Source organism: Cetorhinus maximus, unplaced genomic scaffold, assembly GCF_964194155.1.
Source record: "Cetorhinus maximus unplaced genomic scaffold, sCetMax3.hap1.1 HAP1_SCAFFOLD_1212, whole genome shotgun sequence".
Classification (NCBI taxonomy): domain Eukaryota; kingdom Metazoa; phylum Chordata; class Chondrichthyes; order Lamniformes; family Cetorhinidae; genus Cetorhinus; species Cetorhinus maximus.
In genome coordinates, this window is record NW_027597154.1 from 22,828 (window position 1) to 37,062 (window position 14,235).

A 14,235-nucleotide genomic window follows, 5' to 3' on the forward strand; every position below is an offset into this window, starting at 1 on the left:
TAGCCTCATGACACCACACTGCATTTTCCTTCTTTGTCCTCATTGACTTTTCTTCTGGGGTTCAACATAACCAAACACTAGGAACATAGGCACAGGAGCAAGCCATTCAGCCCCTCGAGCCTGTTCCATCATTCAGTTAGCTCATGGCTGATGGTTGTGTAACCCTTACCCAACTAAAATATATCAACTCTAACTTTGCCCATTTTCCCTCTTCCACAGCATGGGAATGCCCTTACTTGGTTCCACTCTAACCTGTCCCAAAGTTTGGAAGTTTGTCCTTAGTTCAACATCTACGTGTTGCCCACTCTGCAATAGTGTCAGTAGGTGGTTGGGTGGGAGGGGGGGGTGGGGCAGCTTCCTATATAATTGATGACAGCACATATCTTTATTTTTGTTGGCTCTGAATCAGAAGGTTGTGAATTCAATCCCCACTCCGGGGACTTAATCTCAAAATCCAAGCAGACATTCCAGTGCAGTACTGAGACAGTGCTTCACTGTTGGAGGTGCTGTGCTTTTGGACGTGATATTTAAATGAGGCCCTGTCTGTCTTCTCAGGTGGACGTGAAAGATCCGATGGTCACCATTTGAGTTAAAGTTCTCACCAGTTTCCTGCTCAATATTTATCCTCAATCAAAATCACAAAAACAGGCCATTGGTCAGTATCACATTGTTGTTTGTGGGAGCTTGCTGTGCACAAATTGGTTGCTGCTTTTCCTACATTGCAAAATGCAAGTATTTTGTTGGCTGTAAGGTGCTTTAGGATGTCTTGAGATCTTGAAAGGTGCTATATAAATGCACGTTCTTTCTTTTCACATTGCCAATAGGCATATTTCCGGGTCTTCATAATCCTATGAGGGAAGATAGGGTTAAAATGAGTAATTAAAGTCAGAACTGTTAGCCATCCGATGGAAGTACATTGTCCCAGATGTTGTAACAATCTCAAAATGCATCTTTAAATAAATGTTACCCTGCCAAGGGGGAAAAGGAAATACAGCAAGAACAGTGCTCAGGAGATGAGCTAAGAAGCACAGATTTTCATCCCTTGATATTAGGGCAGGTTGAATCAAGCACACTCTCTGAGGACAGATAAGGCAGTGCTGAGTCTCAGACAGCATCACTCAGACATTTTCATTAACATTGACAATTAGACAGTTCTGTTCTCTCACATCTAGAATTGTTAGTGTCTGACAAGATTTTTAAATAAAACCTTGTTGCACTTAACAGACACACACACATACACACACACACACACACACATAGGGCTGAATTTTCCCCCCGCTGGATGGGGGTAGTTGATGGGCGGGCGTGTGCTGACGCGCTTCCGATCAGAGGCACGGCGCCATTTTACGTGGGCAGGCCAATTAAGGCCCACCCAGCGTGACGTCCGCCAGGAAGCGCTATGCGCTCCCTGTGCGGGTGGTGGGAAGGGGGGGAATTCCCTCAGCCGGGAGTGCGCTCTTTCGCACATGCGCGTGAAAGAGCGCACTGATCTCCCTGAGGCTAAGTGCTGCCTCAGGGAGATAGGCTCCAAATTAAAAATTGTAAAACAAAATGATAGCAAGATTTCCCTGACATGTCTCCTCATGTGACACTGTCACACGAGATGGGACATGTTCATAATTTCCATAACAACTTTATTAAAATTTTTAAATCCCTACATGAAGCCTCATCCCGCCTGTGGTTGATGTTTCATGTTTTCTCTATTTGCCGCCAGGGCTCCTGGCCTGCCCGCCAACCTTAAGGTTGGTCGGGCAGGTCCTTTAATTGTTTGAATGATCCTGTCAATGGCCTCAATTGGCCACTGACAGGTCGGCGGGTGCCCAGCTGATCGTGCTGTGCCCCCACCTTCCTGAAAATTTAAACGGGGCGGGATGACGTCGGGAGTTCCCCCCAACATCATCCCGCATCATTTTATGTGTCAGCGAGCGGAACTCCCGACTCCCCCGCTCGCCAACGGTAAAATCCTGCCCATATACATAAACACACAAACACAGACACAAACACACTCACTAACAGGCATGTGACAAAACACTTCCAAAACCCTCAAGAGTGAAATCTCAGATGGGAAATCAGAACACAGTCTCATTAAATTGCAATATACATTGGAACTTCAGATTTTTTTTTGCCCCATGATTTCACTGGTCATATATTCCTAATTTCTGGAACAGAAATTTCCCTCCAGGATGTCCATTGATTCATGAACAAGGCCCTTCCAGACATGAGCTCATTATGGGCGATCACAGTGATATCCTGGCTTTAACTGAACTTGACGACTGAGTGGGGTCAGTTTGCCACGTGTCGAAGTTTTCACCATCGAGTATGGGCATTGTGACCCTTATTGTTGTAGGCCATTGGATACCATTCAGTTGGTCTTAATGAAGTCTTTGTGGTCTTCAGTAGTATTATGGCACAGCTGATGTAAATGCTGAGATGTTCAAATCCCAAAGGGAAACTTGAAACAACTGTCACAAATTGTTTTGCAATTTATATAAATTACAATACGTGTGCCTTGAATTCTGTTGTAATAAGACCAGCAAGTCTTATAGGTTTTTACAAAACTAATTTAAACGTTTATTTATAAGAGAAACGATTTTAAACACACACATAGACCTACAAATTACTACTATGAAAACTTCTAAATCCCCGACTTAATCTGACTCCCAGTGAAGGCATCAGTAAGACACATAGATGTTGAAAGACCCAGGCAGGGTGACACACACAATACCCTGGACCGCTCGAATTCAAACTGAGTTTTCTTAACTTCAGTTCTTTGAAAACAGCAGCTTGAGGCATAGATGCTGAAGGCATTTCACACTCATTAGATCTTAAAAATGTCTTTATATCTATTTTCCCTTTCGAATGCAAATTCCCATTGTTTCACTGTGGGGAGGATCTTACAGTCAGCGAGCGGGGGCAGGGCCCACTCGCCGACGCGTAAAATGACGCGAGATGACGTCGGGTGGAACACCCGATATTACCCAGCGTCATTTCCATTTTCAGGTTGGTGGAGGCGCAGCCGAATCAGCTGTGCGCTCGCCGACCTGTCAACGGCCTATTGAAGCCATTTAAAACTAATTAATATCATTAATGGACCTGCCCGTCCAGCCTTAAGGTTGGCGGGCAGCCAGGAAGCCCTGGCGGGAATTAGAAAAAGCATCAAACCTCATCCACGGACGGGATGAAGTTTCATGAGGGTTTTTAAATATTTAATAAAGGTTTCAATAAAAGTTATGGACATGTCCCAACTCATGTGACAGTGTCACATGAGGGGACATGTCAGGGAAATCTTGCTATCATTTTGTTTTACAATTTTTAATTTGGAGCCTATCTCCCTGAGGCAGCACTTAGCCTCAGGGAGATCAGTGCGCTCTTTCACGCGCATGTGCGAAAGAGCGCACTCCCGGCTGAGGGAATCCGCCCCCTCCCACCGCCCGCACAGGGAGCGCATAGCGCTTCCTGGTGGACATCATGCCAGGCGGGCCTTAATTGGCCTGCCCACGTAAAATGGCGTCGCTGATCAGAGGCGCGCTCCCACACTTCACCCCCAACAGGGGGGAAATTTTTCCCTATGTCTTTGGACTTTATCTTCCTGATAATAAAAATCTCTCATAGCACTAAGTTTCACCAGTAATCTTTAGGAAAAATAAACACATTGTTTCTAAACCTCACCTGGCTAGGTGACACATTTCACTCCTCCTTTGAAAACAATTTGGTCTGGTTTATTTAAAAATGTAAATGTCCTTTTCCACCTTACATTCTAAACTTCCCCCATGTTTACCATGTTTACATCAAAGCCTTCAGACCAGCTGCCTTTAATCCAATTAAGTCTCACACACACACACAGACACACATAGACACAGATACCACTATTTTACAATAAATTCCAATAACATTATGAGAATTATTATATCTTCCTGATAGTAGGTTAACTGGATGTATCGATTACCTGCAAGAAGTATGTACGCAGATACAGTAAAGAGTTTAAGCTAGAAGCTGTCTCCTTGCTTTCTTGTGCACATAGCTCTAGACTGACCCCTAGGTAGAGTTCATGGCCAGGATTTTTCCGTCGGCGACTTGGGGGCGGGGCCCACTCGCTGACGAGTAAATGACATGGGATGACTTCGGGGGGGAACCCCCAACATCATCCCGCCCCATTTAAATATTCAGGAGGGCGGGCGGACAGCTGATTTCGCTGTCCGCCTGCCGACCTGTCAATTGAGGCCATTGACAGGATAATTAAGCTAATTAAAGGCCCTGCTCGTCCAACCTTAAGGCTGGCGGGCAGGCCAGGAGCCCCGGCGGGAAGGAGAAAAAACATGAAACCTCATCTACTGGCGGGATAAGGTTTTATGTCTGTTTAAAAAAACTTTAATAATGTTTTTGTCACATTTATTAACATGACCCATCTCGGGTGACATTGTCACATGAGGGGGACATGTTAATAATTTTTTTATTTTTCTATTATTGAAGTTAATAAACCTTTCACTGATCTCCCTGAGACAGCACTTAGCCTGAGGGAGATGTGCGCTCTTTCATGCGCGATCCAGCGCACTTTGACAGTTGGGGATTCCCCCCACTGCCCTGCACAGGAATCGCATAGCGCTTCCCATCGGCCAGCCCGCTGGGTGGGCCTTAATTGGCCCGCCCACTCAAAATGGCGGCAGGGCCTGCCCACCCATCAAGGGCAAAATTCTGCCCCATGTGTTCTCTTACATCACTGCACTCAGTCCCACGTTAACCCTACATACTACACCTTATACCACAGACCATTATACTACACCTCCCCTAGAAGTTACCCCTTGTGTTTACATTGTTATTCCTACACCATCTCCCCCCTTTGAGTCTCTGAGTTCATAGGTTCAGGCAGTGTGGAGGCCTTATAAACCTTCCATATCTCGTTCACACAACTATCGGAGGAGTGGTAGGTTCTGTCGTTGCAGGTAAACTCTGTTGATTTGGAGACTGTTCTGATATAAGAACACAAGAACATAAGAAATAGGAACAGGTGTAGACCATTCGGTCCCTCGAGCCTGCTCTGCCATTCAATAAGATCATGGCTAATCTTCTTGTGTTTCGATTTCCACATTCCCATCTACCCCCGATAACCTTTGATTCCTTTGCTTAACAAGAATCTATCTACCTCTGCCTTAAAAATATTCAGTGAACCCACTTCCACCACCTTCTGAGGCAGAGAGTTCCAAAGTTGCACAACCTTCAGAGAAAAAATTTCTCCTCATCTCTGACCTAAAAGGGCGACCCCTAATTTTAAAACCCCCTAGTTCCGGACTCATCCACAAGGGGAAACATCCTTTTGACGCCCACCTTGTCAAGGCCATTCAGGATCTTGTATACTTCAATCAAATCACCCCTCACTCTTCTAAATGCCAGTGGAAACAAGCCCAGTCTGTCCAACCTTTCCTCATAAGGCAACCTGCTCATTCCAGGTATCAATCTAGTAAACCTCCTTTGAACCGCCTCCAACATATTTACATCCTTCCTTAAATAAGGAGACCAAAACTGCACATGGTTTTGGAGGTGTGGTCTCACCAATGTCCTGTATAACAGAAGCATAACATCCTTACTTTTATGTTCAATCCCTCGCATATTAGAGGATAGCATTCCATTAGCTGCCTTAATTACTCGCTGTACCTGCATATTAACTTTTTGTGTCTCATGTACTAGAATACCTAGATCCCTCTGCACCTAGGAATTATGCAGCCGTTCTTCATTTAAGTAATAGTCTGCTTTTTTGTTCTTCCTGCCAAAGTGAACAACTTCACATTTTCCCGCATTAAACTCCATTTGCCAGATCTTTGCCCACTCACTCAACCTCTCTGTATCCATCTGCAGTCTCCTCGTGTCCTCTTCATAACATACTTTCCTCCCTATCTTTGTGTCACCTGCAAATTTGGCTACCATGTCTTCACTCCTCTCATCTAAGTCATTGATGTAAATTGTAAAAAGTTGAGGCCCCAGTACAGACCCCCTGTGGGGCTCCACTTGTCACATCCTGCCAATCAGAAAAAGACCCATTTACGCGTACTCTCTGCTTTCTGCCAGCCAGCCAATCTTCTATCCATGCTAATATGTTACCCACTACACCATGCGTTTTTATTTTCCGTAATAACCTTTGATGTGGCACCTTATCAAATGCCTTCTGGAAATCCAAGTGCAGTACGTCTACAGCTCCCCTTTATCCACTGCACATGTTACTCCTTCAAAAAACTCCAATAAATTGGTTAAACATGATTTTCCTTTCACAAAACCATGCTGACTCTTCCCTATTGCCTTGAGCTCTTCTAAGTGCCCAGCTATAAGCTCCTTAATGATTGATTTTAACAACTTCCCCATGACAGATGTCAAGCTAACTGGTCTATAGTTTCCTGTTTTCTGCTCCCCTCCCTCCCTTGACTTGGGTTATATTTGCTACTTTCCAATCTGATGGAACCTTTTCAGAATCTAGGGAATTTTGGAAAATTAACACCAGCACATCAACTACCTCATTAGCCATCTCTTTTAAGACCCTAGGATGGAGTCCATCGGGACCCGGATACTTGCCAGCCCGCAGCTCCATCAATTTGCTCAGTACCGTTTCCCTAGTGATTTCAATTTCACCAAGTTAATTCTCTCGTTCACCTCCTGGTTTGCAGCTATTATTGGAATGTTTTTTGTATCCTCTATAGTGAACATAGAAGCAAAATACTTGTTAATTTCTTCCGCCATTTCCTTATTATCCAGTATTAGCTGCCCACTGTCACTCTCTAGAGGACCAACACTCACTTTACTTACTCTTTTCCTTTTTAAATACCTGTAGAAATTCTTGCTATCAGTTTTTACATTTCTAGCTAGCTTCTTCTCATACTCTAATTTATTTCTCCTGGTTAACCTTTGAGTCATTCTCTGCCATTCTTTATATTCTGACCAATCATCTGTCCTGCCACTCATCTTTGCGGAGTTGTGTACTTTTTCCTTAAGTTTGATGCTTTCCTTAACTTCTTTAGTTAACCATGGATGGTGGGTCCTCCCCTTAGAATTTTTCTTTATTATAGGAATGTACTTATTCTCCATGTCCAACTCCTTTCCCGCACTTCTGCGCTCACCCCTTCCCTTCACCTTCAGAACCACAATAGGAGTTCCCTTGTCCTCACTTTCCACCCTAACAGCCTCCGTATTCAAAGGGTTATCTTTCGCCATTTCTGTCAACTCCAGCATGATGCCGACACCAGTAAACACATTTTCCCCTCCCCTCCCCTCTCAGTATTCCAAAGGGACCGTTCCCTCCATGATAACCCAGCCCACTCCTCTATCAGCCCTAACATCTCACCCCCTTCCATGACACCTTCCCATGCATCACAGGAGGGCAACACCTGCCCCTTTACCACCTCCCCTCTCACCGTCCAAGGGCCCAGATACCCCTTCCAGGTGGAGCAGTGATTTACTTGTATTTCTTTTCATTTAGTCTACTGTATTCATGGCTCCAAAAGCAGTCTCCTCTACCCTGGGGAGACTAAACACAGACTGGCTGAACGCTTTGCGGAACACCTTCACTCAGTCTGCAAGCATAACTCCGACCTTCCGGTCACTTTTTTTTTATTCATTCGCTGGCTGGGCCAGTATTTATTGCCCATCCCTAGTTGCCCTTGAGAAGGTGGTGGTGAGCTGCCTTCTTGAACCGCTGCAGTCCACATGGTGTAGGTACACCCACAGTGCTGTTAGGGAGGGAGTTCCAGGATTTTGACCCAGCGACAGTGAAGGAACGGTGATATATTTCCAAGTCAGGACGGTGAGTAGCTTGGAAGGGAACTTTCAGGTGGTGGTGTTCCCATCTATCTGCTGCCCTTGTCCTTCTAGATGGTAGTGGTCATGGGTTTGGAAGGTGCTGTCGAATGAGCCTTGGTGAGTTCCTGCAGTGCGTCTTGTAGATGGTACACACACTGCTGCTACTGTGCATTGGTGGTGGAGGGAGTGAATGTTTGTGGATGGGGTGCCAATCAAGTTTCTTGAGTGTTGTTGGAGCTGCGCTCATCCAGGCAAGTGAGGAGTATTCCATCACACTCCTGACTTGTGACTTGTAGATGGTGGACAGGCTTTGGGGTGTCAGGAGGTGAGTTACTCGCCGGAGGATTCTCAGCCTCTGACCTGCTCTTGTAGCCACAGTATTTATATGGCTAGTCCAGTTCAGTTTCTGGTCAATGGTAATCCCCAGGATGTTGATAGTGGGGGATTCAGCGATGGTAATGCCATTGAATGTCAAGGGGCGATGGTTAGATTCTCTCTTGTTGGAGATGGTCATTGCCTGGCACTTGTGTGGCACGAATGTTACTTGCCACTTGTCAGCCCAAGCCTGGATATTGTCCAGGTCTTGCTGCATTTGGACATGGGCTGCTTCAGTATCTGAGGAGTGGTGAATGATGCTGAACATCGTTCAATCATCAGCGAACATCCACACTTCTGAATTTATGTTGGAAGGAAGGTCATTGAAACAGCTGAAGGTTGGGCTGAGGACACTACCCTGAGGAACTCCTGCAGTGATGTCCTGGAGCTGAGATGACTGACCCCCAACAACCACAACCATCTTCCTTTATGCTAGGTATGACTCCAATCAGCAGATTTCCATTGACTCAAGTGTTGAAGGTCTCCTTGAAGCCACACTAGGTCAAATGCGGCCTTGATGTCAAGGGCAGTTACTCTCACCTCACCATCCACAAACTGGCAGAACCCAAACTGGGCATCAGTGGGCAGGTTATTGCTAAGCAAGTGCCACTTGATAGCACCGTTGTTGACCCCTTCCATTACTTTACCGATGATGGAGAGTAGACTGATGGGGCAGTAATCGGCCAGGTTGGATTTGTCCTGCTTTTCCTGTACAGGACGTACCTGGGCAATTTTCCACATAGCCGGGTAGATGCTAATGTTGTAGCTGTCCTGGAACAGCTTGAAAGGGACCTAAAGAAGGAAAACCCTGAAAAATAAGATGTCCAGATAATAAATCCATCAAAGATTTAGCTATTCAGAAAAACGACATAAATGTGTCCATCCAGTGAAGGGGGATGAGAACAATTCGCAACTTAAATAGCCTCAGTTACTCAGATAAGCTGAAGACTTCAGTTCCTTTACAGCAACACAGACATCGAGGAAACTTGATAGAACACAAACACATAGGAACATGAGTAATCCATTCGGCCCATCAAGCCTGCTCCACCATTCAACATTGGTTGATCATTTACCTCTTATGCCATTTTCCCTCACTATTCCCATATCCCTGGATGTCATTAGTATCCAGAGATTTACTGATTTCTGTTTGGAACCAGCTCAATGACTGTGCTTCCGCAACCCATTTTCCACCCTCTGAGTGAAGAAATTCCTCCTCATCTCAGTTAGGGGTAGCCAGGGCGTAGTTATATTGTCACTGGGCTAGTAATCCAGACCACCATTATAATGCTCTGCGGACCAGGGTTCCAATCCCATCAGGGCAGATGGCGAAATTTTAATTCAATCAATAAAAATCTGGAATTAAAAGTCGAATGATGACCAGGAAGCTATTGTCAATCGTCACAAAAACCATCCTTCCTAAGGAAGGAAATCTGCCGTCCTTACCTGGTCTGGCTGACATGTGACTCCAGATCCACACCAATGTGGCTGACTCTTAAATGGCCCAGCCTAGCAAGTCACTCAGTTGTATCAAACCGCTTGAAAGTCAATAAGGAATGAAACCAAACAGATCACCAGACATCGACCTAGGCAACTGAAACGACAACAGCAACTCAGCCCCGTCAACCCTGCAAAGTCCTCCTTACCAACATCTGGGGTTTGTGCCAAAATTGGGAGAGCTGTCTCACAGACTAATCAAGCAACAGCCTGACATAGTCATCCTCACGGAATCATACCTTACAGATAATGTCCCAGACACCACCATCACCATCCCTGGGTATGTCCTGTCCCACCAGCAGGACAGATCCAGCAGAGTTGGTGGCACAGTGGTATACAGTCAGGAGGCAGTTGCCCTCTGAGTCCTCAACATTGACTCCAAACCCCATCAAGTCTCTTGGCATCAGGTCAAACATGGGCAAGGAAACCCCCTGCTGATTACCACGTACTGCCCTCCCTCAGCTGATGAATCAGTGCTCCTCCATGTTGAACACCACTTGGAGGAAGTACTGAGGGTGGTAAGGGCGTAGAATGTACTGGGTGGAGGTCTTCGATGTCCATCATCAAGAGTGGCTCAGTAGCACCACTACTGACCGAGTCCTAAATGACATAGCTGCCAGACTGGGACTGCGGCAGGTGGTGAGGGAACCAACAAGAGGGAAAAGCATACTAGACCTCATCCTCACCAACCTGCTGCCTACAGATACATCTGTCCATGACAGTATCAATAGGAGTGACCACCACACAGTCATTGTGGAGATAAAGTCCCGTCTTCACATTGAGGATATCCTCCATCGTGTTGTGTGGCATTACCATTGTGATAAATGGGATAGAATTCGAACAGATCTAGCAACTCAAGACTGAGTAACCATGAGGCACTGTGGGCCATCAGCAGCAGCAGACTTGAACTCAAACACAATCTGTAATCTCATGGCCTGGCATATCCCCCACTCTGCCATTACCATCAAGCCAGGGGATCAACCCTGGTTCAATGAAGAGTGCAGGAGGGCATGCCAGGAGCAGCACCAGGCATACCTAAAAATGAGGTGCCAACCTGGTGAAGCTATAACACAGGACTACTTGCGTGCCAAACAGCATAAGCAGCAAGTGATAGACAGAGCTAAGCGATCCCACAACCAACGGATCAGATCTAAGCTCTGCAGTCCTGCCATTTCCAGCCGTGAATGGTGGTGGACAATTAAACAACTCACTGGAGAAGGAGGCTCCACAAATATCCCCATCCTCAATGATGCAGGAGCCCAGCGCATCAGTGCAAAAGATAAGGCTGAAGAATTCGCAACAATCTTCAGCCAGAAGCATTGAGTGGATGATCCATCTCAGCCTCCTCTGGCGGTCCCCAGCATCACAGATGCCAGTCTTCAGCCAATTCAATTCACTTCACATGATATCAAGAAACGGCTGAAGGCACTGGATACTGCAAAGGCTATAAGCCCTGACAATTTTCTGGCAACAAGACTAAAGACATGTGCTCCAGAACTTGCTGCGCCCCTAGCGAAGCTGTTCCAGTACAGCTACAACACTGGCATCTACCCAGCAATGTGGAAAATTGCCCAGGTATGTCCTGTACACAAAGCAGGACAAATCCAACCCGGCCAATTACTCCCCCATCAGTTAACTCTCAATCATCAGTAAAATAATGGAAGGGGTTATCAACAGTGCTATCAAGCGGCACTTGCTTAGCAATAACCTGCTCACTGACGCTCAGTTTGGGTTCTGCCAGAGCCACTCAGCTCCTGACCTATGGTTCAAACATAGACAAAAGAGCTGAACTCCCGAGGTGAGGTGAGAGTGACTGCCCTTTACAGCAAGACAGCATTTGACCGAGTGTAGCATCAAGGAGCCCTAGCAAAACTAGAGTCAATGGGAATCGGGGGGGAAAACTCTCCACTGGTTGGAGTCATACCTAGCACAAAGGAAGATGGTTGTGGTTGTTGGAGGTCAATCATCTCAGCTCCAGGACATCACTGCAGGAGTTCCTCAGGATAGTGTCCTCGGCCCAACCATCTTCAGCTGCTTCATCAATGACCTTCCTTCCATCATAAGGTCAGAAGTGGGGATGTTCGCTGATGATTGCACAATGTTCAGCACCATTCGCGACTCCTCAGATACTGAAGCAGTCCATGTCTAAATGCAGCAAGATCTGGACAATATCCAGGCTTGGGCTGACAAGTGAAATAACATTTGTGCCACACAAGTGCCAGGCAATGACCATCTCCAACAAGAGAGAATCTAACCATTGCCATTCAATGGCATGACCATCACTGAATCTCCCACTTTCAACATCTTGGGGGTTACCATTGACCAGAAACTGAACTGAACTAGCCATATAAATACTGTGGCTACAGGAGCAGGTCAGAGGCTAGGAATCCTGCAGCGAGTAACTCAACTCTTGACTCTCCAAAGCCTGTCCACCATCTTCAAGGCACAAATCAGGAGTGTGATGGAATACTCTCCACTTGCCTGGATGAGTGCAGCTCCCACAACACTCAAGAAGCTTGACACCATCCAGGACAAAACAGCCCATCTATAAACATTCTCTCCCTCCACCACTGACGCACAGTAGCAGCAGTGTGTGTACCATCTCCAAGATGCACTGCAGGAACTTACCAAGGCTCCTTCGACCTTCCAAACCCATGACCACTACCATCTAGAAGGACAAGGGCAGCAGATAGATGGGAACACCACCACCTGGAAGTTCCCCTCCAAGTCACTCACCATCCTGACTTGGAAATATTTCACAGTTCCTTCACTGTCACTGGGTCAAAATCCTGGAACTCACTCCCTAACAACACTGTGGGTGTACGTACACCACATGGACTATAGCGGTTCAAGAAGGCAGGTCACTGCCACCTTCTCAAGGGCAACTAGCGATGGGCAGTAAATGCTGGCCTAGCCAGCGACACCCACATCCCATGAATGAATAAAAAAACAATCCCTGCCTTCGGTACCTCTAGACTCACCTATTCCAATGCACTCCTGGCTAGTCTCCCACATTCTACCCTCCGTAAACATGAGGTCATCCAAAATACTGCTGCCTGTGTCTTAACTCTCACCAATCACCCTATCTCCCCTGTGGTCCCTGACCTACGTTGGCTCTAGGTCAAGCAACGTCTTGACTTTAAAATGATCACCCTTGTTTTCAAATCTCTCCATGGACTCAACCCCCCATCTCTGTAATCTCCTCCAGCCCCACAACCCTCGGAGAACTCTGCATTTCTCCAATTTTGACCTCTTGAGCATCTCTGAATTTAATCACTCCACCTATGATGGCCGTGCCTTCAGTTGTCCAGGCCCTAAGCTCTGGAATTCCCTCTCTACATCTCTTTGCCTCTTTACCTCACTTTCCTCACTCCTTTAAAATCTTCTTGTTTGAAGATTCTGGTCACCTGACCTAATATCTCCCGACTCTTAATTTTATATTGCTCCTGTGAAGGGCCTTGGGACAATTCATTACATTAAAGATGATATATAATGAGAAGTTGCTGCTGTTGCTGACACTGGCATGGCTGCAGTCCTTTCCCATCCCTGTCTGCCCCGAGGGCATTGAGAATTGAGCATATAATGTGAGACTGGAGTCACCTGTCAGTCACACCAGGCAGAGCTGCTGCTTCTCCTTCACTGAAGGACATGCGACCACCAGTTGGGTGTTTTAAAAAGAGAGAAGAATCTTTCACAGCTTTAGGAGCTCCCAAAGTGCTTCATCACGTCGTTTGGATGTGTTGTCAATGGTGTAAATTAGGAACCGTGGCAAAATAGCTACGCACAGCAAGATCCCATTAGCAGCAATGTGATTGTCTCTTCTTACTGATATATTTATATAAATATAAAATATAATTATATCAATATATATTTATATATTTTACTCACATTTTACTGATATTGGAGGTTGAGGGATAGATATTGGAAAGATTCCCCCTGCTCCTCTTCAGAATAGTGACCAAGAAAACTTTACACCCACCTCAGAGGGCAGACGGTTTAGTGCATTAACTGAAAGGCAGCATCGCCGGCAGTGCAGCACTCCCTGTGCGAGAGTGTCAGCACTGACTTCGGGTCTTGTGAGATTTGACAGGTTTGTGTGGGCCTAACACCAGCCGCTTGCCCCATGCCACCAGAACAATCTGCCCTTTGCTAATGATTTTCATCCACAATCTTACAACTGCGAAACGGCCCTTCAGGCTGTGTGGAGAGCTCAGGCTTCTCCTGGAAAAATGACACGTCAACTTGCTCGGGCACATCATCAAAATGGCTGCCCAGCCATGGAGCCGCCAGGAGAATGTTCCGGAACAGTCCGAGCCTAGGAAATATGCCTGTGGGAGTTTTATTCAATCTTGCTGAGAGAAGAAAGTAGAAAACCTTCTGAGCATCTTCAGGAAGTGGTTTGGTGGATTGGAGATAATTAGATTGTGTCATCATTTATATAACCACAGCGGGCTTGGTGAAAGAGCTTTCATTTCCTGCACTAGATATTATCACAGCCTTAAGTGCAATGCACTGACATAGAACATAGGCTTTCTAAATTATTTTTAGCATTATTCCTTCGGATCCACCGTTGTTTTACTGGAATGT

The 14,235-nt window shown here is 46.1% G+C and overlaps 1 long non-coding RNA gene across 1 annotated transcript; it reads right to left on the bottom strand.

Moving 5' to 3' along the window:
* Positions 1-656: 656 nt before the first annotated feature.
* On the bottom strand, positions 657-13,795 carry LOC144675887 (uncharacterized). Its single transcript, XR_013575191.1, has 2 exons — positions 13,537-13,795; positions 657-848 (listed from the first exon to the last, which is right to left on the bottom strand). It is a non-coding gene; the product is annotated as an uncharacterized LOC144675887 (long non-coding RNA).
* Between the last annotated feature and the right edge of the window lie 440 nt (positions 13,796-14,235).